Below are 27,901 nucleotides of genomic sequence, written 5' to 3'. Positions count from 1 at the left end.
GATATGAGTTGAGTAGGTTGAGGAATGGAATGTTTAAGATATTTGAGAAGGAATCAATATGTATATAGATATCTTCTTGTTTGAGGGCAGTAGTTGTAACGGAGAGAAAAATTATGAGTCAGTTATCAAACTCATTGTGAAAGGAACAAGAATGACTTGGGAATAGACAATAACTAATAGGATTTTGACTGGGTAGTAAAGATGAACAGTTTAAAGAAAGGTTACCCCCAAACTAATCTATTTATTTAGTGCTATACCAATCAGACTCCCAAGAAACTATTTTAATGACCTAGAAAAAATAACAACAAAATTCATATGGAAGAATAAAAGGTCGAGAATTGCAAGGGAACTAATGAAAAAAAAGTCAGAGGAAGGTGGTCTAAGTGTACCTGATCTGGAACTGTATTATAAAGCAACAGTCACCAAAACCATTTGGTATTGGCTAAGAAATAGATTAGTTGATCAGTGGCATAGGTTAGGTTCACAGGGCAAGATAGTGAATAAAAATAGCAATCTAATCTTTGACAAACCCAAAGATCCCAAATTTTGGGATAAGAATTCATTATTTGACAAAAACTGTTGGGAAAACTGGAAATTAGTATGGCAGAAACTAGGCATAGACCCACATTTAACACCACATACTAAGATTAGATCAAAATGGGTCCAAGATTTAGGCATAAAGAACGAAATCATAAATAAATTGGAGGAACATGGGATGGTTTACCTCTCAGACTTGTGGAGGAGGAAGGAGTTTGTGTCCAAGGGAGAACTAGAGACCATTATTGATCACAAAATAGAACATTTTGATTACACCAAATTAAAAAGTTTCTGCACAAACAAAACTAATGCAAACAAGATTAGAAGGGAAGTAACAAATTGGGAAAAAATTTTTACAGTTAAAGGTTCTGATAAAGGCCTCATCTCCAAAATATACAGAGAATTGACTTTAATTTATAAGAAATCAAGCCATTCTCCAATTGATAAATGGTCAAAGGATATGAACAGACAATTTTCAGATGATGAAATTAAAAACTATTTCCACTCATATGAAAGAGTGTTCCAAATCACTATTGATCAGAGAAATGCAAATTAAGACAACTCTGAGGTATCATTACACACCTGTCAGATTGGCTAAGATGACAGGAACAAATAACGATGAATGTTGGAGGGGCTGTGGGAAAACTGGGACACTGATGCATTGTTGGTGGAGTTGTGAAAGAATCCAACCATTCTGGAGAGCAATCTGGAATTATGCCCAAAAAGTTATCAAAATGTGCATACCCTTTGACCCAGCCATACTACTACTGGGCTTATACCCCAAGGAACTACTAAAGAAGGGAAAGGGTCCTGTATGTGCCAAAATGTTTGTGGCAGCCCTTTTCATAGTGGCTAGAAGCTGGAAGATGAATGGATGTCCATCAATTGGAGAATGGTTGGGTAAACTATGGTATATGAATGTTATGGAATATTATTGTTCTATAAGAAATGACCAACAGGAGAAATACAGAGAGGCTTGGAGAGACTTACATCAACTGATGCTGAGTGAAACGAGCAGAACCAGAAGATCATTATACACTTCAACAATGATACTGTATGAGGATGTATGCTGATGGAAGTGGATTTCTTCAACATAGAGAAGAGCTAATCCAATTCTAATTGATTAATGATGGACAGAACCAGCTACATCCAGAAAAGGAACACTGGGAAATGAATGTAAACTGTTACTTTTACCTTCTGAATCCAATTCTTCCTGTGCAACAAAAAATTCGGTTCTACACACATATATTGTATCTAGAATATACTGTAATATATTTAACATATATAAGACTGCTTGCCATCTGGGGGAGGGGGTTGGGGGAGGAAGGGAAAAAATCTGAATAGAAGTAAGTGCAAGGGATAATGTTGTAAAAAATTACCCATGCATATGTACTGTCAAAAAAATGTTATAATTATAAAATAAAATAAAAATTAAAAAAAAAAAAAAAGAAAAAAGAAAAAACTAACAAAAACTAAAAAAAAAAAAAAAAAAAAAAGAAAGGTTACTAAGAGATGGAGGAAGAGAAAGAACCTGGAAATGACAAGGGGGAGCAAGGAGTACTACAATTTCCCCATTTTGAATGAATGGAGGTACAGGTGGTATGAAAAGGATTAATACAAAGTCTGTGTCATTAGGGGAAAGCTAGGTTTTATCAAGAAAATAGGAATTACAGAGGGCAAAGTGGAGAGGCTAGGAAAAGTTAGATTGAATCTTTAGGATGGGAGGGTGGAGGGAAATGAGAATAAGAAATTAGGTGGTAGGTGTTTAGCAGGGGTATGTGTGATGAAATTCTGAGTTCTAAGGGCCTGGAATGTGAAGGGAATGACTTATGTGTAATAATGTTCATCATTGAACAGAGGATAGCATTTTTTCTTTTCTTAATAGACAGGTACAACCAGAAATAGGAGGATTAAAGTCAAAGGAAGGGTGCCAGAAAGTCTCCAGACTGAAGGTTCAGTTTCAGAAGATGAGATCTCTGTCCCCCATATTCCCCCCAAATTTTGTGGTTTTTTTTCCCTTTTATTTATTTATTTATTTCCCCCAAATTTTGAATCCCATTTGTTTAAGGAGGGAATGAAGGGTGAAAAATTACTCTCTGAGGTAAGCAGAGAGGGGCATTGACAGAATTATCTTGTCATTAAGTGGAATTTTGCAGTACTTAAGTGGGACTTTGTTACATTCTGGAGGTCAAGTTATAGATGTCAACCTTTAGGCTACTTCTCTCTTGTCAAAGAACCTACATGTCCCCTACTTCTTTGTGAACTCCTTTTTGCAACTTAGCCCACCAGTCAATGATCAAACCTCTACAAAATCTATGCATCAAAGGCAAAGTAATTTCATCTGTCTGCATGATATAGGACAAAAGAAAGACAAAGGCAAAAAGGAAGTTTAAAAAGATGAACTAACAATATTGAGTTTACCATATCTGCCTTCCTCTACCATCCTCTTGAGTACCAACAGTGAAATTGTATTAGTTGACTTAAGAATCTGACACTAGAATTTGCAATAAAACTCAATCCTCCACCTTCTTACCAGTAGGGTGGAGATGACTGTGGAAGTCTGCTTGTGTTACAGTAAACAGTGCCATGATAGCACTCCAGGATGCAAAAACTTTCTGAGGCCATGACAGCCAGCCAATACTACAGCAGAACAAAAAATCTCTGTAGAAGAATAGAAGATAGAAATTGGCAAGAAATTATGTGAATATATGATGAGGTTAGGGGGGTAGGGATAGGAGGTTGAACTCCCTTCCAAAAAGCAGAAATTTAGGCTGGTGAATCAACACAAAAGGAGTCTGAGACACTGTGAGAGCCAATCCTCTATGAAACCATCATTAGAGAAAGGGAGTCCAAAAGGACCAATGGGGAAAATGAAGGGGACAAAGACTGAAAGGTCTTAGAAAGAAGAAAGCTCAAAGACCTTAACAGGGAAAATATTAAAATTAAAAGAAAATATGACTTTCAGATCTAATAAACTAGTTCAAGCATCTAAGAATAAGTGCTGCACAAAAGAGGAAAGAAAAAATGATTCATTACTAGATGAAAAAGAGGAATTTGAAGAGAACATGGAATCACAACATACTATTTCTGAGTGATTAAAAAGAGAAATGAGAATAAGGGCAGTAGAATTTATAGCCCATATAGTAAAAGTAAAGGACAGAGTAGAAAAATTGGAATTTGCAATGTCAAGTTTTAACAAAGAAACAATAAAAATATATAGACATTAAGGATAATTTAGAAGAAATTAAATAAAAACCAATAAGATTAAAATAAAATACTATCTCTATGCAAGTAAAACGTATTGATCTCAAACAAAATGCATGCCAACAACCTGAACAAAATAGATTTGCCCAAAGAATACAACAGGACAAAAACCCTTAATATTATATTGGGGGAAATAATAGAACTTAGGAAATGAAATACCAAATACTTCTGATGCTAAGATTGTGGAATGAGGAAGGAACCCTCTGAAGCCCTTTTAAATTCCCCTACAAACAACTTAAAAATTGCCTCATCATTGATCTAGGAGCAGGAAAGCAGCTTACTGGTCCAGCAAGAAATGTCTGTCTCACTGAAAAATAACAAGAGCAAGATTCAAGAGCAACAGCCATCAACCTCACAGCCAGAGTCTGCAGGAAAGTTCTTAGGGCAGTCTTAGAGCAATTCACAAGTGAGGTTCTCCCCTCCTGCAAACCATAGCTCCCTAGGCAAGCAAGTAATTTGTGCAATATAGCAAGTCTAACCTATGCACCCACATAAGAGGTACATTACAGCATAAGGCACCATCAAATAAATCTTTGATCCCATTGCTGACCAGTACTGAGCCTGTACCTCAGAGTTGGCCAACAGTAAGACCCCATCCTAAAAAGCTCACTGAAAAAAATAAGGCCTTAAACATTAAAATTAATCAAGTGAAAGTTAATGATTCCATGAGATATCAACAGAAGATAAAAATAAATTAAAATGAAAGACATAGAGGAAAATGTAAAATTTCTCATGGGAAAAACAACTGATTTAGAAAATAGATTCAGGAGAGATAATGTAAGAATTACGGAACTATCTGAAAATCATAACAAAAAACCTGGACAATGTTTTTCAAGAAATTACTATAGAAAAATTTTCTAATATACTAATACCAAAGGGCAAAATAGAAATTGAAAGAATTCACTAATCACCACCTGAAAGAAATCCCCAAATGAAAACTCCCAGGAACACGATAACCAAATTCTGGAATTCATAAATCAAGGAGAAAAAAACTGCAAGCAGCCAAAGAGAAATAATTCAAATATCATTAAGTTACAGTCAGGGCTACAAAGGAATTGACAGCTTCTACATATAAGAACCAGAGAGCCTAGAATATGATATTCTGGAAGGCAAAGAAGTTAGGATTACAACCAAGAAACATCTACCCAGCAAAAATGAATGTAATATTTCATGGGGAAAAATGGATATTTATTGAAATGGAGAACTTTCAAGCATCCCCAATGAAAAGATCAGAACTGAAGAAAAAAAAATTGACCTTCAAATAGAATATTGAAAAGAAACATAAAAAGCTAAAAACAAAAACAAGAAAGAAAAAAACATAAGGTTTAACTTTATATTTCTGTATTGTAAGGATGATATTTTAACTCTTTGGAACTTTAGGAAAATTAGAAGAAATGTATGTATAGAGAGTAGGTGTGAATAGAAGGAAACGTTGATGGGATGATATCTGCCAAAACAAAATAAATGAGTGAGAAAGAAGATTATACTGGAAGAAAAAGGGGGCAAATTCAATGAGAAATTACTTCATGTGAAAGAGGCATGAAAGTTACTATAATGGAGGGGTGTGTGGGAGGGGCTGTTAGGCAAAGCTTAAATCTTGTTCTCATCAAAATTGTTTCAAAAAGAGAATAACATACACACTCAATTGGAAATAGAAATTACTCTATAAGGAAGTAAAAAGAGAGAAGATAATAGAAATGGAGGGGGACGGATTGAAAGGAAAGTGGATTGGGGAGGCATTGATCAAAAGTAAAATATTTGTGAGGTGGGAAAGGGTAGGGGTAAGAGAGAGATTGGGATTAAAAAAAGAGGAAAATAGTATGAAGGGAAATACACAGTTACCAGAACTATAAATGTGAACAGGATGAATTCCCTCATAAAATGAAAGCAGATAGAAGAATGGATTAAAAATAAAAATCTTAAAATGTTATTTATAAGAACATATTTGAAGTAGAGAGATATACACAGGGTAAAAGTAAGGGCATAGCACAGAATCTATTATGTTTCATCTGAATTAAAAAGAAGAAAGCAGAGGTAACAATCTTGATTTTAGACTAAACAAAAGCAAAAATAGATCTAATTGAAAGATGTTAGGAAGAAAACTATATATCACTCAAAGATACCAAAGACAATGAAGTAATATCAATATTAAGCATATATACATTACATACGATAGTATCCAAATTTTTTTTAAAAGTTGAATGAGTTATAGGAATAAACAGTCAATAAAAGTAGACTGGGGGGGGTCTCAGCTTTCTCCTCTTAGAACTAGATATATCTAATAAGAAACAAATAAGGAAGAAGTTAATGAGGTGAATAAAATTCTGGAAAAGGTAGATATAAATCTCAGGAGAAAACTGAATGGGAATAGAAAGGAATATAAGTTTTTATTAACAATAAATGACACATACACAAAAACTGACTATATATTAGGACATGAAAACTTCACAATAAAATGCAGACAAATAGACATAGTAAATGAATCCTTTTTAGATCATAATGGAATAAAAGTTGTATCAATAATGGGCGATGGAAAAATAGATTAAATAAATGGAGACTAATTCTAAAAAAAGTGGGTCAAAGGACAAATTATAAAACAATTAATTTCATCACAGAAAATCACAACAATGAGACAATATGCCAAAATTTACGGGATGCAATCAAAGCAATACTAAGTGGAAAATTTATACCTCTAATTTCTGACATCAATAAAAGTAAAGAGTAGATCAATAACTTGGGCATGTAACTAAAAATCCAGAAAAGGAACTCATTAAAAATCCCTAATTAGATACCAAATTAAATATTCTGAAAATCAAAGGACGGATGAATAAACCTAAAAGAAGACCACTAAAGTAACAGGTAATACCAGAAAAAGGTTTTATGGGGAAAATAGATAAAACTGGCTAGTTTGATGAAAAAAAGAAAAGAAGAAAAACAAATTATTAGGATCAAAAATGAAAGGAATAATTTCATGACCATGAAGAGGAAATTAAGACAATTGTTAAGAGTTATTTTCCCCAATTATATGTCAATGAATATGATAGTCTAGGTAAAATAGATGAACATTTATTTAAAAAAAAGTATGTTAATCCCATTAACAGAAGAAGAAATTATCCCAATTTTAGAAAAAAAAATTGAGCAAGGCATTAATGAACATTCTAAGAAAAAAATCCCTAGGGCCAGATGGATCTACAAGTGAATTCTACTAAACATTTGAAGAACAATCACAATACTATTTAGAAAAAGGCAAAGAAGGAGCACTACCAAATTATTTTTATGACAGAAATCTGGTGGTGATCCCTAAATCAGGAAGAGCCAAAACAAAAAGACAATTGTAGATCAATTTCCTTAATGAATATTGATGAAAAAATTTCATATAAAATACTAGCAAATAGGATGACAGGGAAAGATAATGCTGAATGTTGGAGGGGATGTGGGAAAACTGGGACACTGATACATTGTTGGTGGAATTGTGAATACATCCAGCCATTCTGGAGAGCAATTTGGAACTATGCTCAAAAAGTTATCAAACTGTGCATGCCCTTTGATCCAGCAGTGTTACTACTGGGCTTATATCCCAAAGAGATCTTAAAGAAGGGAAAGGGACCTGTATGTGCAAAAATATTTGCAGCAGCCCTCTATGTAGTGGCTAGAAACTGGAAATTGAGTGTATACCCATCAATTGGAGAATGGCTGAAAAACTGTGGTATATGAATGTTATGGAATATTATTGTTCTATAAGAAATGATCAGAAAGGCCTGGAGAAACTTACATGAACTGCTAAGTGAAATGAGCAGGACTAGGAGATCATTATATACTTCAACAACAATACTATATGATGATCAATTCTGATGGAGGTGGCTCTCTTGAACAATGAGATGAACCAAATCAGTTCCATGTGTTCAATAATGAATAGAACCAGCTACACCCACTCTTGGAAACGAGTGTGAACCATTACATAGCATTTCCAATCCCTCTGTTTTTGTCTGCTTGCATTTTTTTATTTCCTTTTCAGGTTAATTTTACATTATTTCAGAGTTTGATTCTTCTTGTGCAGCAAAATAACTGTATAGATATGTATACATATATTGTATTTAACATATATTTTAACATATTTAACATATATTGGCCTACCTGCCATCTAGGGGAAGGGATGTGGGGAAGGAGAGGAAAAGTTGGAACAGAAGGTTTTGCAATGGTCAATGCTATATCTTGTAAATAAAAAAAAAATAAAAAATTAAATACTAGCAAAGTGATTACCACAATATATCACAAGGATTGTACACTATGAGCAGGTGGAGTTTGTACCAGAAAGAGCAAAGTAGCTGTGTTTGCAAGCAACCAGAAATAACTTACCTGCAAAAGTTAAATGTGATGAATTGAGTAGGATGGGATGATATTAAAAATCAAAGTTGAGCACAAAGAGAAAAAGTAGTCATTATTATAAATGGAAGAACTGTTACAGAGGAAGCAAGTGGGGAGTGGAGGACTGGTAATGCTGGAACCTAATTCTCCTTGCAGTGCAGTTAAAGAGGTGTAAAAAAAAGTCTTCTGAATTTTTAAACACATAGGCAAACAAATATGATACTAATACCTAAACTAGAAAGAGCTAAAACAGCTTCTAATATACCAAGTTTATTCAATCTTAAAATCCTAAATAAAATACAGGAATGGTTTTATCATAAGACAAGCTATTAATACAATTAATTGTATCAATAACAAAACTAACAAAATTCATATATGAATAGATACAAAAGCTTTTAATGCAGTACAAAACAAACAAATTATAGACATAAAGGGATTTTTCCTTAAAATAATAATAAGTAGCTGCTTAAAAACATCAACAAGCAATATTTGTAATAGGATTAAGCTAGAAGCTTTCCAAATATGATTAGGTGTGAAACAAAGATGCCTGTCATCACAACATTATTCAGTATTTTATTAGAAATGCTAGCAATACCAAAGAGAAGAGGAAAAAAAAAGAATCATAATAGGCAATGAGACAATAAAACTGCATTTTTTGTAGATAATAGGATATATTTGGAAAATCCTAAAGATTCATCTAAAAAGCTAGGGGAAACAGTAATTTTAGTAAAATAGCAAGATTATAAAATAAATTCACATAAACCATCAGCATTTCTATATACCATCATCAAAACTCTGCAAGAAGAGATAATAGGAGATATCTCATTTACAGTAAGTGTAGATAGAATAAAATAAAATATCTGGGAGTGTACTTACAAAACAAGTCCAAGAACTACATAAACATAGTCATAAACGATTTTCTATACATATAAAGATATTTAAATAATTGCAGAAATGTTAATTGTTCATGGGTGGGCAAGCCAATATAATAAAAATGGCAATTCTACTTGAGCTAATGTACTTATTTAATTCCATCCCAGTTAAATTACTAAAAAACATCTTATTGAGCTAGAAAAAATGACAAAAATCATTTGGAAGAACAAAAGGCCAAGAATATCAAAGGAATTAATGAAAAAATATAAAGAAAAACTTAGCTGTAGTTTATCTTAAACTATAGTATGATAGTAACTATCAAAACTATCTGGTACTGGCAAAGAAATAGGAAGATCAGTGGAACAGAGTAGACATAGAATACACAATGTTTATATTTGTAGCAAATGATCATAGCAACCTTGCTTTATGCTTTAGATGAAACAAAGGACAAAATCCTAATAATTAAATATTCCATTAGTTACACTTCAGATAACTATATCCTTGTCAAGTTGTGGTCAGCACACTCCACACTCAGACAAATAGTTTAATCTCTTTATTTTCTTGGTGAGGAAACTGTTGCCCAAAGTGATTAAGTTATTTGTTTGAGATAAGATGTCAGAAGTTTATTTATTTTTACTTATTTCATTTTTAATTATTTTATACATAATATTTTATTATTATTTACTCTGAGATTTTGCTTCAAGAACTTGTTTCTCTGTGTCAGCAAACCTAAAGCAAGTATTTCTGGCAATGTTTTATGATAAGGTAGAAGGACATTTGATTATATTACTCCATGTGTACATTGCAGACTCCATTCCTTTACACGAATCACAGCAGTTAAGGTCTTCTTTATACTATTGGAGAATTGTTTTGAGAAAGGGCCCCTATTTTAGTTCACTTGCATATTATTAATACATTTTAAATATATATCAGGATGCATATCATTAATATATCATGTATTAGTCTCTAATACATATTAATATATGGTAAACATGTTAAATAAATATTATTTACCTTTCCTATAAAATAAAAATTTATAACATGTAGTGATGAAAAAAATGAGAAGGTGCCATGTAATTCAGTTTGGTTGAAATTTGTTTGATTGCAATTGGAATTCAAAGATTAAAGCAACACATATATCAACCAATGCAAATATTTAGTAATGAATAAAGTTAAATTGTAGCATAGTTTCATAGATGATTTTAGAGATGTTTACTTGGCTCTTTAGATTGTTGAAATGATGGAATAAAGTGAGGAAAATTATATTTCCAAGTATATTTTAAAATTCTGATACCAATATTTAAAGCCTCTTAGTTCACATTTCGCAAGTTGTTTAATTTTGATGAATTGTTGTCTTTCTCTTTCTCTCAAATTTTTAAAAAAGTAAACATTTAGACAAATGTTGGAGGGAATGTGGGAAAACTGGAACATTAATACATTGTTGGTGGAATTGTGCAAGGAGCCAACCATTCTGGAGAGCAATTTGGAACTATGCTCAAAGGGTTATCAAACTGTGAATACCCTTTGATCCAACAGTTTATATACTAAACTGGGATTTATATCCCAAAGAGCTCTTAAAGGAGGAAAAGGGATCCACATGTGCAAAAATGTTTGTGGCAGTCCTTTTTGTAGTGATAAGAAACTGGAAACTGAATGGATGCCCATAAGTTGGAGAATGGCTGAATAAGTTATGATATATGAATGTTATGGGATGTTATTGTTCTATAAGAAATTCTCTGATTTCATAGAGGCCTGGAGAGACTTACCTAAATTGATCTTAAGTGAAGTGAGCAGAACCAGGAAATCACTATACACAGCAACAACAAGATTACGTGAGGATCAATTCTGATGGACATCACTCTTTTCAACAATGAGATGATTCAGGTCAGTTCCAATGATCTTGTGATGATGAGAGTCATCTACACCCAGAGAGAGGACTGTGGGAACTAAGGGTGGATTACAACATGCATTTTACTCTTTTTATTGTGGTTTGCTTGAATTTTGCTTTTTTCTCATTTTTTGATCTATTTTTTCTTGTGCAGCAAGATAATTGTATTAATATGTATACCTATTTTGGATTTAACATTTTTTGCTATGTTTAACATATATTGGATTACATGCCATCTAGGGGAAGGAGTGGAGGGGAGGGTGGGGGAAAGTTGGAACACAAGGTTTTTCAAGGGTCAGTATTGAAAAAATTATCCTTGCATATGTTTTAAATATAAAAAAAATAATAAAATAAACATTTGTATAGGGAAAAAGGTTGATATATTCAGAAAAGAAAGTGATGACAAAAAAGATATTGATTTTTAAAGGCTCATTGCTATGAATAATTATATACCACATAGTTGTGATTAGAATATAATTATTTCTTATAGGTTGTAAAGTTTGATTATTTATGGAAACAATTTATCTGAAAATTTTACTTTATGATTTTGTTATGTATAGAGTCAAGAAAATTTCTATTAGAAAATAGAATTTTTCACAGAAGCTATGGTTAATTACCAAGGAATCATTCAGAATCATGGCTATTATATCATAATCAGTACATAATCATAATAATAATCAATACTCCTCCCCCTGAGCCCCGAATTTGAATGAGTCCAACCGAACTTCTTCAGAAGCAGTTCTTCAGCAGTATTAAAACCACTCGATTTTAGCACGTAGGTAGCAAAAATAATTAGCTAAAATAAGAATGTTTTTCCCTTTACTCCCAATTTCTCTGTCACCTCCACTAAGTTGAGAACATGTTCCATGTCACTTGCTCCTGGGAAGGGTACTTGCTTCAGATACAAAAATTCCATTGTGCAAGTCTGACTCTAATTATCCAATATTTACTTCATTTCTCAATTATTGGGTTTTTAAAATTTAAATTAAATTAAATTAAAAAATTTTTAAATTAAAATTTTTAATTTTTTTAAATTTAAATTTTGTTTAAATTAAATTTTAAAATATTTAAATAGAAATACCTATTTCTTTGTACTCTTTATAATAATACCATCATATTGGAAAACACATACATATAATATGTGGTTATATAAATGTTTATGTATGTATGTATATTCATTCAGGAGCTTTATAATTTAGAGTCAGAAGTACTCAGTTCAAATAGTCATTCAGTTACTTGATGCCTGGGTCTCTATTTCCTCATCTGTACAATGAAAGGGTTGAAATAGATGGGTCCTATGATTCTTTTCAGTCCTAATCTTTGATCTTTTGAATTCAGTAGTCTCTATATCCAGCTAAAGTGAGATGGCACTGGATTTGTTGGCTGGGAATTCAGATTCAAAGTTTTCCTCTGCCATTTAATGTTGTTAAGTTTCTTCATCTGTAAAATGAAGAAATTGGATTGGATGATCTTTAATGTTTTTTCAAGGCTAAATCATGGGAACTGACATAAATATTGTGTGCCCTTATTTAAAAGAGGTTCTTCGGGCAGCTAGGTGGCACAGTGGATAAGGCGCCAGCCCTGAAGTCAGATCTTATCCCAGACACTTAACATTTCCTAGTTGTGTGATCCTGGGCAAGTCACTTAACCCCAATTGCCTAACCAACAACAAAAAAACTAGGGATAGTGGGAGTTCTTAGATAAAAGAAGAAGGCTCTGCTGTTCTGAATGTTAAAGTATTTATATCAATAGAAAAGTCACTTTTCATAATTTAATTAATCATTTACTTATTTTTTATCAAAATTAAGGATGATCTTTGGCCACTGTCTTAATTTAAAAATGGACCCTAGAGGCAGTGTATATTGAACAATATTGTTCTGATATAGAAATGTTTTGCAATATAATTGAGATGTAACATTTCTTGGGTTAAATTTTTTAAAAATAATTTTATGTTTGTTTTTACCCAGAAAAAGCACCCAATATATTTTCAAAAGAACAGGTGGTTGGAATCCCAAAACTGAAAGGGTAAATTGCTCCTATAAAGCATGTCATTTATATGGTTCTGCAAAGAATATCTTTAATTTTAAAAAGAATTTAAAGTTCTAAGTATGTTCACTATATATAAATTTTAAGTTATTGAAATTTCTAGATAATTTTGATTTTCTCTAGAATAAGAAGCACTTTATTTGCACTGTACAGTATCAGATGAGTGAAATTGATTTCTTTTAAACTGGAAAGCTTATAAAAAGTGTAATTGCTTTAATAATTTAAAATTACTTGATATTTAACATTTTCATGTCTTTGATCATTTCCAAATTTAAGTGTGTTTTGATAAATTTAAATTATAATGTGCAGTGATTTAAAATTGTTAAAGTGTATCAAATTCTTAAAATAAGTGTTTTAGAGATAATCTGCATTAGAAGAGGAAATTTTCTTATCTGGAAATTCCCTAAACCAATAAAATCACAAGTTCCATTCCTATCCCTATTAATCTGAATATGTGTCTCCAAAATATATTGTTCAGTCTTACAATGATATACATTGGAAAAGAGAAAAGAATATATGCATAGGTATAATTGAAATGTGCTAAAAAATAAAACTACATGCTATATTCAGATTTTATAATGTCAGATTTGGGGAAAATAAACTGCCTATATTTCCATTAATAACAACTCAAATATTCTTTGAGCAGTTATAAATTCTGGTGAATAGTATCACCTAATAGAGAATATTCCTAGACAATATTACAATTTTTTTGGGGGGGGAGGAAAGTTAGTCAAATAATCAATTAACAAGGTTTTATTGAGTTGTCTGTTATGTGTCTAGTATTGCACTAAATGATGGAGATGCAAAGTTAAAAATGAAATAGTTACCGACACCAGAAATTTCTATTCATAAAGGGAGAAAACATATAAAACTTGTACAAGTAACTGGAGTAGTAAGGGGGCCATTTGGTTGTTTGAATTTCTCCCTAGCTTACTAAATGAGAGTATAGTAAATCAGTAAAAACTTTAAAATTATCTAACAAAGCTTGCTGACTAGCAAAACAAAAGAATTAGCACATAGGTGTTAAGATCTTCCTTCTTTCAGAACCAGTGTGCAAAATGACCTGACAAATATTATCTCTCTCCTTTATTTTGAATAGATTATTTTGCACCTTGGAAAAAGTATGAACCTTTGAGTGCTTCAAACCCTGAATTGCCTAATAATAAGTTATAAAGCTTCCAGTACTTGGAGTTATGTTTTTACACTTTATAATGAAAGGAAAAAAGAATGATTACCCTTCTCTATTTCTTTTTTTTTCTATCTATTTAATTTTTTATTTTATTTTATAATTATAACTTTTTTTTTGACAGTACATATGTATGGGTAATTTTTTACAACATTATCCCTTGCATTTACTTCTATTCAGATTTTTTCCCTTCCTCCCCCAACCCCCTCCCCCAGATGGCAGGCAGTCTTATACATGTTAAATATATTACAGTATATTCTAGATACAATATATGTGTGTAGAACCGAGTTTCTTGTTGCACAGGAAGAATTGGATTCAGAAGGTAAACATAACAGTTTACACTTATTTCCCAGTGTTCCTTTTCTGGATGTAGCTGATTTTGTCCATCATTAATCAATTGGAATTGGATTAGCTCTTCTCTATGTTGAAGATATCCACTTCCATCAGCATACATCCTCGTACAGTATCATTGTTGAAGTGTATAATGATCTTCTGGTTCTGCTTGTTTCACTTAACATCAGTTGATGTAAGTCTCTCCAAGCCTCTCTGTATTTCTCCTGTTGGTCATTTCTTACAGAACAATAATATTCCATAACATTCATATACCATAATTTACCCAACCATTCTCCAATTGATGGACATCCATTCATCTTCCAGCTTCTAGCCACTATGAAAAGGGCTGCCACAAACATTTTGGCACACACAGGTCCCTTTCCCTTCTTTAGTATTTCCTTGGGATATAAGCCCAGTAGTAGTATGGCTGGGTCAAAGGGTATGCACATTTTGATAACTTTTTGGGCATAATTCCAGATTGCTCTCCAGAATGGTTGGATTCTTTCACAACTCCACCAACAATGCATCAGTGTCCCAGTTTTCCCACAGCCCCTCCAACATTAATCGTTATTTGTTCCTGTCATCTTAGCCAATCTGACAGGTGTGTAATGTTATCTCAGAGTTGTCTTAATTTGCATTTCTCTGATCAATAGTGATTTGGAACACTCTTTCATATGAGCGGAAATAGTTTTAATTTCATCATCTGAAAACTGTCTGTTCATATCCTTTGACCATTTATCAATTGGAGAATGGCTTGATTTCTTATAAATTAAAGTCAATTCTCTGTATATTTTGGAGATGAGGCCTTTATCAGAACCCTTAACTGTAAAAATGTTTTCCCAATTTGTTACTTCCCTTCTAATCTTGTTTGCATTAGTTTTGTTTGTGCAGACATTTTTTAATTTGGTGTAATCAAAATTTTCTATTTTGTGATCAATAATGGTCTCTAGTTCTCCCTTGGACACAAACTCCTTCCTCCTCTACAAGTCTGAGAAGTAAACCATCCCATGTTCCTCCAATTTATTTATGATTTCGTTCTTTATGCCTAAATTTTGGACCCATTTTGAGCTAATCTTAGTATGTGGTGTTAAATGTGGGTCCATGCCTAGTTTCTGCCATACTAATTTCCAGGTTTCCCAGCAGTTTTTGTCAAATAATGAATTCTTATCCCAAAATTTGGGATCTTTGGGTTTGTCAAACACTAGATTGCTATTTTTATTCACTATCTTGCCCTGTGAACCTAACCTATGCCACTGATCAACTAGTCTATTTCTTAGCCAATACCAAATGGTTTTGGTGACTGTTGCTTTATAATATAGTTCTAGATCAGGTACAGCTAGACCACCTTCACGTAATTTTTTTTTTTCATTACTTCCCTTGAAATTCTCGACCTTTTGTTCTTCCATATGAATTCTGTTGTTATTTTTTCTAGGTTATTTAAATAGTTTCTTGGGAGTCTGATTGGAATAGCACTAAATAAATAGATTAGTTTAGGGAGTATTGTCATCTTAATTATATTCGCTCGGCCTATCCAAGAGCACTGAATGTCTTTCCAAATATTTAAATCTGACTTTATTTTTGTGGCAAGTGTTTTGTAACTTTGCTCATATAATTCCTGACTCTCCTTTGGTAGATATATTCCCAAATATTTTATACTATCGACCGTTATTTTGAATGGAATTTCTCTTTGTATCTCTTGCTGTTGGATTGTGTTAGTAATGTATAAAAATGCTGAGGATTTATGTGGATTTATTTTGTATCCTGCAACTTTGCTAAAATTCTGAATTATTTCTAATAGCTTTTTAGCAGAGTCTTTGGGGTTCTCTAAGTATAGCATCATGTCATCTGCAAAAAGTGATAATTTGATTTCCTCATTTCCTACTCTAATTCCTTGAATCTCTTTCTCGGCTCTTATTGCCGAGGCTAGAGTTTCTAGTACTATATTGAAAAGTAATGGTGATAGTGGGCAACCTTGTTTCACTCCTGATCTTATAGGGAAAGGGTCTAGTTTATCGCCATTACATATGATGTTTACTGAAGGTTTTAAATATATGCTCCTTATTATTTTAAGGAATAGTCCATTTATTCCTATACTCGCAAGCGTTTTTAGTAGGAATGGATGTTGGATTTTATCAAATGCTTTTTCTGCATCTATTGAGAGGATCATATGGTTGTCAGAGTAGGAATCGAAGAAAATGAATTGACAAGAGAAACAATTGGTCTGTTTTGCGGGGGATGGGGCTGGATGGTATAAATGGGCTTCCTCTACAGACTGGGAGTAGGGCAGCAGAGAGCCACTAACAGAACAGCAATGGCTGTACTGAGTCTGTGCTCTGAGGCTCAGAACGCACTGAGTCAGTCCAGGTGGGGGTTGGGGGTGGCCGGGTTCTGAGAGATGCTAGCTTTCCAGGGTTTTAATCTTCACCTCCGGTGTTTACACCCTCTCTGCTGCTCCTGGCTTGCTGCCAAGACGGAGTATCCACCCTGGGGTAAAAGCCTTTTTGCAGAAACGGCAGAGATCGTACCCCTCCCCTTCAGGTCTGAGCTGTGTGAGCTGCCTGTCTCCCTCTGGCTTGCCTGCCCTCAGTCTGCGCCCAGTCTGATTGACCCTCCCCTGAGCAAACACAGACCTTTTCTGGCGACTTTCAAGGATGTTTTCTCTTAGTGATTATTTATGGATTTCTTTCTGGGTCAAGCATTAAGTCTGAGGCTTGTCATGAAGTAAGTTCTGAGAGAAAATGAGGAGCTCAAGCAGCTGTCTGCTTCCACGCTGCCATCTTGGCTGGAAAGTGTCAATTGATTTTTAAATTCTTTTTTGAGTTCTTTTATAAATTCTCTTTGGGCACAGAGCCATTTCATATTACTCTTTGGGATAGAAAGTTTTTTCTAAAGTATTCTCCTCTGAAGATGAACCCTGGTCTTCTTTGTTCCCATAACATTTCAATGGTGGGGTTCTTTCTTCTTTACCAGTTCATTTTTTTAAAATAAGAGGTATTAGCATAATCATGGGGTGTGGAATGATGCCTCAAGCTTACTTTTAGCTTTCCACTCTGACCAGGAACCCCAAACCAAGAGCTCCACCCTCCAACAAGTGCCTACAGCCAGCAATGTCACTACTTTGCTGCCTTTGCATTATGGGTGTGTTCATGGCTCCTTCTTATTCAGGGCCACATCTCACCAGCACAGCTAGGCTTGGCATTCCTAATCATCCAAGATTCCCTCAGTCTTCCCAGACTCAGACCCCAATTCCACAAATCGGCTGAAAGTTGGAAGTTTATGTGATTCCTGCTGAGTGTACAGCCAAGGTAGCTAATCCAAGGACTTCCCACTTGGTGTTTCTACAGAGCTAGTTCAGAGGTGTTTCCACTTCACACAAGTTAATCTCCAGCCTAGGATCTTTCTTCAGATCTTCCCACATTGTAGCTGGAGGACCCCTGTTCTGCCTCAAGTCTTTTTGAATTTTCACCCTGAGGCACAAATGTGTTCCATTTGTGGGGGAAATCTGGAGAGATAGAATTTTACCAACCTACTCTGCCATCTTAAGAGAATCCTCCAGAGATACTTAAAAAAAAAAAAAAAGGTAAAGGATCTATATGTACAAAAATTTTTATAACAGCTTTCTTCTAGGGTAAAGAATTGAAAATTGAAGAAAAGTCCATTACTTAGGGCATGGCTGAATAAATTATAGGATGTGGTTATGATGGAATATTATTGGGAAATGATGAGCTGAAGCTCTCAGAAAAACCTGGAACATCCTTCATGAACTCAAAGTGAAATGTACATAACAAAATGTATATAACAAATGTACAAACAAAATCATAACAAAGTTATGGCATGATCAGCTATAAATGACAGTTATTCTCAGCAACACAATGGCCCAAGATTACTTTGAAGGACTTAGGATGAAAAATGTTATCTATACCAAGAGAAAGAATATTGAGACATACCATTTTTAAACTTTATTTTTCTTGAGTTTTTTTTGGGGGGGGGCATGGAGAAGAGATGAATGTTTTCTTTCACAATAAAACTTTTACAGAATCATTTTGTATAACTTCACATATCTCTTCTTAAATGGGATTGGCAATGGGAAAGAAGTTAGAATCTGGAATTCAAAATTTTAAAAACCAATGTCAAAAAACATTTTTTATGTTACAGGGAAAAATAAAAAAATTAAATTAAAAAATAAATAAATATGCAACAAAAACACCCCCCCAAAAAATTGGCTACATTGGGTTTTGTGCAAAAAGTTTTAAATTTTCATGTAACTAAAATTATCCATTTGTTATCCATAATCATCTATACCTCTTCTTTGATCATAAATTCTTCTCTTATTTATAGATCTGACAGATAAATTTCTCCATTCTGTCCTAACTTGCTTTTGATATCACTCTTTTAAAAAATTATAATTAGGAATTTGCACAATGCATATTTTCATTGTTGTGGGGTTTTTTACATGTAAATCATTTTTAATGTTTCCATATAAGTCATATTGGGAAAGAAAACCACACAAAAGAAAGAAAAAAGCATAACAAAAAAAATAATAATAATAGTGTGCTTCAATCTGCATTCAGTCTCCATAGTTCTTTCTCTTAATGTAGATGGAATTTTCCATCCAAAGTCTATTGAAATTGTTTTGGATCATTGTATTTCTGAGAAGAGCTAAGGACCATCATAACTGATCATCACACAATCTTGCTGTTACTCACTACAATGTTTTCCTGGTTCTATTTGCTGTATTTAGTATCAGTTTGTATAAGTCTTTCTAGGTTTTTCTGAAATCAGACTGTTCATTATATCACTTTTTAGTTCAAATAATTTAGTCATTTTGACCTGTCTTGAAATACAGTGTAAAATGTTGATCCATGCCTAGTTTCTGTCAAACTACTTTGAAATTTCCCAACACTCTTTGTCAAATAATAAATTACTTTCTGAAAAGCTTAGATTTTTAGGTTCATCTAATACAAAATTACTACATCATTTGCTACTGTGTATTATTAATCTAAATCATCCACTAATTCATCAATCTATTTCCTAAGTAGTCCTAGATTGTTTTCATGATTACTTATTTATAATATTAAATTGAAATCTGGTACTATCAGACCACATTGCTTTATTTTATTGATATTTTTATTTTTATTAATTTTCTTTCATATTCTTGATATTTTGCTCTTCTAGATAATTTTTTTATTATTTTTCTAATTCTATAAAATAATTATTTGGTAGTTTGATTGGTATGATATAAATAAGTAACAATATAGGTAGAACTGTCATTTTTCTTATATTGCGTTGGCCTATCCATGAGAAGTCGATATTTCTCCATTTGTTTAGATTTGTCTTTATTTATATGAAGAGTATTTTGCAATTGAATTCAAAAGTCCCTGAGTTTTTATTGGGAATTATAATTTCCTCCAAGTCAGATTAGCTATAATGAGGGCTGCCTGTCTTTAGTCATTTAATCTTAGCTTCCATTGTCTTTTCTGTTTTGTCTCCTATCTCCTGATAATTTGACTTTTACAAAAAGATTACCATGTCAGCTTATCTGGTCAATTTTCTGTATCTTAATAATTTGGCTTCACAGTTACTTGTGATCTCATCTAGCTCCCAATACTTCAAATGAAAGCCTGTCCCTGTATAATAAAGCACCTTTATCTTTGATTGAGAAACAAAATCCACATTTTTGTCAAATGATGTATAATATTTCATAATCCCAAAGCTTCATAGTCCTGAATAATGCTTTAATTCAGGTTTTCCAGAAATAAACTTCCAAGTCTGAAAAACAGGTATATATATATATATATATATATATATATGTAAACTAGCCATAGAGAAACAAAGTCCTTCAGAAAAATTGGTACTTTTGCTCCTGAGGTATATTTTTTCCATTATTTTTCTCTCAAAACTGTCTTTACCTGTCCATAAGTAGTTTTATCTGTGTCAGCCTTTATTTCAGATCTTTCCATACTATCTGTGTATCTCTAGAAATTGCTTATCCTGAGTTTCAGGTAATTTTTTTCCCCTGACTTCTTTCATTAAATAAAAATATTCACATAAGAAGAAGGTCTTATCTTATATCTATTAATTCTATTATCCAATTAAACTAGTATTTCACCTTTGGATTTTTTTTTTAAACTTCCCAAATTACAAATGTGCCTTGTAAATTAGATATGATTTAATTTTGTTGTATTTATTATGGTGGTGACTAATTAGAGACAAGACACTATTTGAATCATCTTTTTCAATACAATCATGAGATTTATTTTTCATTTAATTTTGTTATTTTTCTAATTAACATTTATTTTCTCTCCTTCCTAGAATCCCTACCAATTGGACAATAGAAAAGCAAAACCTCACACAAAATACACAAATTTAAATAAAACAAATTCCCATACTAATTTTCAAAATGTATTTCTTAGTGTACATTTAAAGCCCATTACCTATGTTGAAAAAAAAAAGTGGGTAGCCTTCTTGGTCTTCAGTCTCCTAGACTCTTAGTTTGTCACTATTTTGAACAGAGTTCTAAAATCTTTCAGTTATTTCTTTTCAATGTAGCATTATATAATTAACTCTGGAATTTGTAAAAAGAAAAGAGAAAGCAAAATTGGATGGTATGCACATGGAAACATTTTCTTTGTTTTATAAGCACACACACACACACACACACAAGAAATTTTTCTGCCATCCCAAGTGGAAACAACACAATTATGAACCTTCAATATTTCTACTCTCAATTGCTAGAAGAGTTCATTATCAGCCGTCTAAAAAACAATATATCATCACAGAAAAGCTGAGTTAAGGAAAGACTTGCTCACATATGATAGGCTGCTATATTAAATACATCTTAATTTGCAATGCATCTGTTGTTTTCTAATTTGCTTGACAAAGTGTGAATGTCACAAACACAGTTAAATGGGCAACTCCCATATATCATGTCCTATGATACACCATATATGTATCATATAGAAGATGTATGATATTTCATATATTTATATATTATAGCTCTTTCTCAGAAATACACTGGCTCTTCAGGGAAAAAATGGCAATGTTTCATCATAGTTTCCTTTGCTCTTTGGACTAACAGGAGCTTAATCAATTGACAGCTAATCAACAAGTATTTACTATTTACCAAGCATTGTGTTAAATTCTAGGGCTACAAACAAAGGCAAAATACCTAATGCCTGCCCTCAATGATCTTATATATTATAAAGGAGGAGTCAAATACACACAATTGTACATAATAAGATATATAAAGGGAAGGTGATTTTATATGGAAGGAAGTGATGAGAAGAGGGTGACAGGAAAAGAATCTTCTGCAAAAGACAAAATTGAAACTGAATCTTGAAGGAAGTCAGGAAATACATGAAGTGAAGTGGGAGAGCATTCATATATATGGATGAAGGAGGATGCATCTGGATTACACGTGTATGCATGCATGTAGTCAATTAATCAGCCAACAAACATTCATTTAAGCACCTAAAATGTGCCAGCCACTGTGATAAGTCAGTCCCTGCCACTGAGGAGCCCATGGCATAATGGAAACATTGAAACAATCATGTACATACAAATAATGTACAGGATAAATTAGAGCCAATCTTAGATGGAAAGTACTTTTATTAATCACCCTTAAACAAATTTGATAATATGGAAAATACACAAGAAGAATTTTCTACATAATACTAATAATATTGTTTTTAAAAATAACTCTGTATGAATGTCATTTTTACTAATATAAATACCCAAATTAACTATAAAAAATGTGTGAAGAAAGAAATTTTCCCAAAAAAAGAATTGATAAATATATCTATATAGAATAATTTTACATAAATGGGTATGTGTGTATGTATGTGTGTGTTTACCCTTTGTATATAATGCTAGTATCTCTAGAGTGGAAAAGAAGAAGAAGGAATTTTGTTGTATATTTGAAAGAAATAGCAAGTTATACATAGTAGATTTACAATTTCATATGCAGTCCTCTTTTTTTTATTAGGCTATATTATGGAAATATTTTGTCTTATTCCACAAATTAAAAATAAAATAAAGCAATGAAGCTATATATATATATATATATATATATATATATGTATATATATATATATATATACACACACACATATATTATATATATATATATATATATATATATATATATATATATATATATACATAAAATCTTGAATTTATTTCTTTATATTAATGACTTTTAAAAAACCCAGCTATATAAAGAAGTTTGCAAAGGAAGTAAAAACAAAACAAAACAAAATGAAGTTAAAAAGTAAGTCAGTAAGATCCAAGAATTAATTTCTGATATTTTCCTCATTAATGCCTCACATTTTGGTGTAAATAGGATCTTATTCTGTGATGTGTGAGATTCCATGCAAAGAAGATAACAAAAATTCTTTATTGTGCAGCTAAAATGTAAATTATTTCTTTGTCTTTTTGCATTAACTTTCTCCCTCTGTTAACTAGTAACATGAAATTACATAATGCCAATCAATTTTCCATTGCAAAGTCCCACAAGAACATTCTTAAGCTATTACTAAGGCCAACTTTATGACTGAAGTCACAAGCAAATCAGCTATGTTATAAGGGTGTATGTTTAATCAATAAACAAACGCATTGGTCCCATGGAGGTGGGAGAAAAGGAAAGAAGGATTCATAAAGTATTTATAAAGCATTTGTAAAGGTTAATCAATTCAGCTGATTGCAAATGTTCTCAATTGTCAATCCCTAAACAACTCCTCTTTGATGTGAGTAATTCACTGTGGGAAGTAAAAAAACTAAATGCAACTAATTCAAGAGCAGTGAAAAGAAGTCACATTTGTCCTGATTCTTTTTCATGTTTTGATTGGGAGGTTTTTTATGTTTGTTTGTTTGTTTGTTTTTGCTTTCTTCAAATGTAAATATACTTACCATCAGGAAATAATATTTTCTTTTTATCAAGTCTATCAACATTATAAATGTAATAAAGCAAAGAATCTAATTAACCATGAATTAGGTAAATGAAGAAAAAAAAATGGGATGTTGACCTTTTATACAGTCTCCTAATATCTGTCTGTGACTAGACAGCGATAGAGAAAGTGAGTGAAAGGTGCTGCATATAATGCATTTTTGTGTACATATATGTAAAGAAACACATAAAAGTATTAATACATAAGTTATGGACTTATTTGACAATAGTATAAAAAATTGTTTGAGAATGAAAAACAGATTCTTTCCAAGTGTTCTTCAAATTTATATCAGTATCTTCAAAAAGTAACGATAATAATCCATTCTATCTATAATAGTATTAATGGGGACTATGAAAGAATATAAAAAGTACAACAGAATATAAATTAACAAAGTCATCATAAGTACTCTAAACTATAAAATGTGAACACAACTAAGGCTATTAAACAATTGTGATAATAGCCTTCAGTAGAATCAATCACTTGTGGCCCAATTCTTGATGTCTGTCAATGATCATTCTCATGTTGATTGCACGACAACAAAAGTAATGCTTAGAAAAGTTCAATCTATATATAACTCTAAAAGCAAATAAAACTTGATTCCATATCAAATATTTGTATCCACTTCTAGAATAACAATGTGCTACATTTTTAAAGGATATTTCTCCTGAACTATTAAAAGCATTCTTCAAAAATATTGAAACATTTTGCACATAGATACAACTGGAAATGCAGGACATAGACATCTACATTTAGAGTTAAGAAAAACCTGAAGTCAAACATAGTTTCAGACACTAAAAAGCCATGTGATCTTGGGTAAATCATTTAACCTCTACATCCTTTTCTTCATCTAAAACATAAGACAAAAATAGCAACTAATGCCTAGTGTATTTGTGTGGATAAAGCAAGATTAAAAGGACTTTTGTAATTCTTAGAGTATAAACAGTATCTAATTTAGATGTATTTCAGCCCTTATACACCTCTATCAGAGTTTAGGCTAACACAATTCTTGAAGAAAACCAACCAGTGTAGTGTGAATAAAGATGGATTCCTCTGTCCAAATTGCTAGCAGTGGCTATCTCATGATGGCTATCTCATGATCAAGTTGTCCATTACTATCTATTAGTTAATATAACTATTAATTCAAATTAAGGACTGACTGACCAGAAGTGAATGCTTTATTTTTTAAACTGTATAACATCTTTATTTACCCTTTATGCTTTATACTTTATCCATCTTTTGTATACATCTTTTGATATCTAAGTGGTTTATTAAATTCTGTACAGATTTAGATTAATCTCTTTGGACAAATCTCGTCCTTTCATCCTCATCAAATCACTTTATTGTGTATCTTTAGAATTTCATCTTTGTGAGCTTCTCATCCATAATGGATTGACTTGTTCTACAAAATAACAGATCTATATACTGTCTGTTCTTTTTTGAAGATTTTTGATTTTTGAAGCCTTTTTATCCAAAATCTAAGATTTATTTCACATCTTTCTTCTATTTTTCTATAGAGCAGTCATTTTCCTTTTAGGGACCCATTATTTCCACTTAAGCAGTTCCTTCCTGTTTTTGAACAAAAAGTACATAAATTCAAAATCTGCCCCTCCTCTCCAAACCCATTGTGTAATTTTTCTTGTTATTATTTCTCTACTTCTAGTGGCTGAATTTTTATTAAGACAAGTTCAAAAATTTTAGTTATATGTTTTTGGTAAAGAGAGCATTTTAGAAGTTGCCTGAAAATTGAAAATAAAAACAGGGGTATTTTGCTCAGTCATTTTCAATTGTGTCCAAGTCTTCCTGAGTCCATTTAAGGATTTTCTTGGCAAAAAATAATGGAGTGGTTTGACATTTTCTCCTCCATCTCATTTTATAGATGAGGAAACTGAGGCAAACAGGATTAAGTGACTTGCTCAGGATCACATAGATAATAAATGTTTGATGTCAGATTAGCCAATGAGTTTTCCTCTCTTTAAGCTAGCATTTTATCCACTATATTACCTAGGTGTCTATATGTGTGTTTTTAAATAATCATATGCAATAGATAATTTTTAATATCTGTATGTATATAAATATACATATTTTTTATTTGTAAACCAAGGAATTGTGGAAAGACATTGGTGTATTAAGACAGAGGACCTTATATTTTTCCTACCCCATTAAAACTTGTAAAATGGAGCAGAAGGAATAGAGGCAAAGAAAATATAAAGAAATGGATATTAGCTTCTCCATCCAGTACTGGACAGAACAATAGAAGGCAGAATCCTATAGATTCTCTCAGTATAGACAAACCAGGGTAGGTATAAGTGTAGAAGCAGTTCAAACCTATAACAGCAGTTAGAACAAAACCAAGAGTACTTGGAAATATGTTTAGGACCATTTACATCACTATTGTACCTATAATGATTAAATCATTTAGTTAATAATACTGTGAAAAACACTTCGTAAACAATAATGATACAAATTAAAAGTGGAACAGTCTCTGCTTAAAAGAATTGATATTCTAATGAAGGAGGCTGGAACATATAAGTTAACTAAAAGTCAGATGGAAAAGTCCTTTTCTCCTTAGAATATAGTGGTAAAGCAGATAGTAATGTATGTTTTTTTATTATTGCTGACCTTTTTTTTTTTTTTTGAGTTTTATTATTGGTTTTTATTTTTTCATTGAAAATATTTAAAGATTATTCCGACTTTGTAAGAGTTTCTTTTGTAACAAAATAAAACAGTTAAGAGAGTGACCAACATCTGAAAATACATGAAACATTTCATAACTACCACATAGCCCCTTTCTATTTTTTTAAATTAATAGAAATAGATTTGCTATGTGTACTACATTATTTCATCAAAAGAAAAGAAAAACAATTTCTTGTAACAAATATTCATGGTGAAGCAAAATAAATTCCTTCAGTGACTGCATAAAAATGTATATATGTCTCATTCTATATCCTAATCCACCATCTCCCTGTAACATTTCAGTTTTCATCATTCATTCTCTAGTATCATGAATGCTCACTATAATGATAATAATTCTTAGAGCAAAGTAGCTTTTTTAAAATATTGTTGTTGTATAAATCATTCTCTTGTTCCATTCTTCATCAGCCTATAAAAAGTCTTCAAAATTGTTCATTTTCATAATAATATTATAGTAAAAAGTGTTCTTATTCTGCTCACTTCACTTTATACCAATTCATATAAATATTTTCACAATAATTTTGAAATCACCTATTTCATCAGCTAGGAATCTAAGTGGTAAACTGGATAGAGTCCTATGAGTAGAAGATAAAGACCTGAGTTCTAAAACACTAAATAGATGTGTAAGCTAGGGTAATTCATTTATCCTTTGTTTGTCTCAGTTTCTACAGCTGTAAAATAGGGATAACAATAATAATAATAATGCCATCTGCAAGCATTGTTGAGAGAATCAAATGATATAACTAATATCCTTAACACAATATCTAGAACAAAATAGTTGTTGTATTAGCTAATTATTATTATTATTTCTTACAGACCAAAAGTGCTCACATACCACAATTTATTCAGTTATTATCATAATTTCCAGGTTTTTGCCCCTTCAAAATTGTTGCTATAAATATATTTGTACACAATTGACCTTTTTCTCTTTGATTTCTTTTATATATAGGCCTAACTATGGTATAGTTAAATCAAAAAGTACACACTGTTTAATAACTTCTTATATATAATTTCAAATTGTTTTCCATCATTTATAGAACCACCAAAAGACCATCAATGTGCCTGCTTTCCCATAGTTCCATCAACATTTATCATTTTTTTCCTTTTTGTTATATTTGTCACTCTATTGTATATGAGGTGAAATATCAAAAAGTTTTGATTTGTATTTCTTTAATTGGTGGGAGTTTCAAGCATTTTTTCATATAGCTATTAAAGGCTGAGGTTTCTATTACCTGAGAAAAAAACCTCCTGTTTATATTCTTAAGTCATTTATCAAATGTGAAATGGCTTTATTTCCTATAAATTAAAATTAAATCCTTATATTTCTTGGAAATGAAGACTTTAATAGATCAGCTTGTTGCAAAGATTTTTCTTAGGTGATAATTTCCCTTTTTAATATTAGCAAAATTAGATTGTGCAAAATTTTTTAAATTTTGTTTAATCAAAATTGCCTATTTTATCTTCTATTCTCTCTAATCCTTATATTTTTCACCTTTCCAAAGATCTGAAAGGTATTTTTCCTATATTTCTCTAAATTGTTTATGATGTGACCCTTTATATCTATATTATGTACACGTTTGAAGTTTTTCTTTTGTAACATATGATACATTAATCTAAATTCAATTTTTCCAGTAGTTTCAGTCAATCGGTGAGTCCTTATCCCACTAGTTGATTTTTTATGCTTATTGAATAGTAGTGTACTGGACTCTGTTTTCCCTGTTGCCATGGATCCTGGAGATCACTTCATGTGAGAAAGACGAAATTTAAGCATAT

The 27,901-nt window shown here is 31.9% G+C and overlaps 1 long non-coding RNA gene across 1 annotated transcript in view; it reads left to right on the top strand.

Annotated features, from left to right (window-relative positions):
* LOC141550871 (uncharacterized) overlaps positions 1–10,892 on the top strand; it is a 106,942-nt gene extending 96,050 nt beyond the window's left edge. Inside the window, exon 3 of the long non-coding RNA XR_012484692.1 lies at positions 10,788–10,892. This is a non-coding gene — a long non-coding RNA (uncharacterized LOC141550871). The remainder of the gene's footprint in view (positions 1–10,787) is intronic.
* Positions 10,893–27,901: the final 17,009 nt, after the last annotated feature.

This window comes from Sminthopsis crassicaudata, chromosome 1, assembly GCF_048593235.1.
Source record: "Sminthopsis crassicaudata isolate SCR6 chromosome 1, ASM4859323v1, whole genome shotgun sequence".
Lineage (NCBI taxonomy): Eukaryota > Metazoa > Chordata > Mammalia > Dasyuromorphia > Dasyuridae > Sminthopsis > Sminthopsis crassicaudata.
Note: the sequence above shows the minus strand (reverse complement) of the source record. Positions and strands in the feature narration are given on the sequence as shown.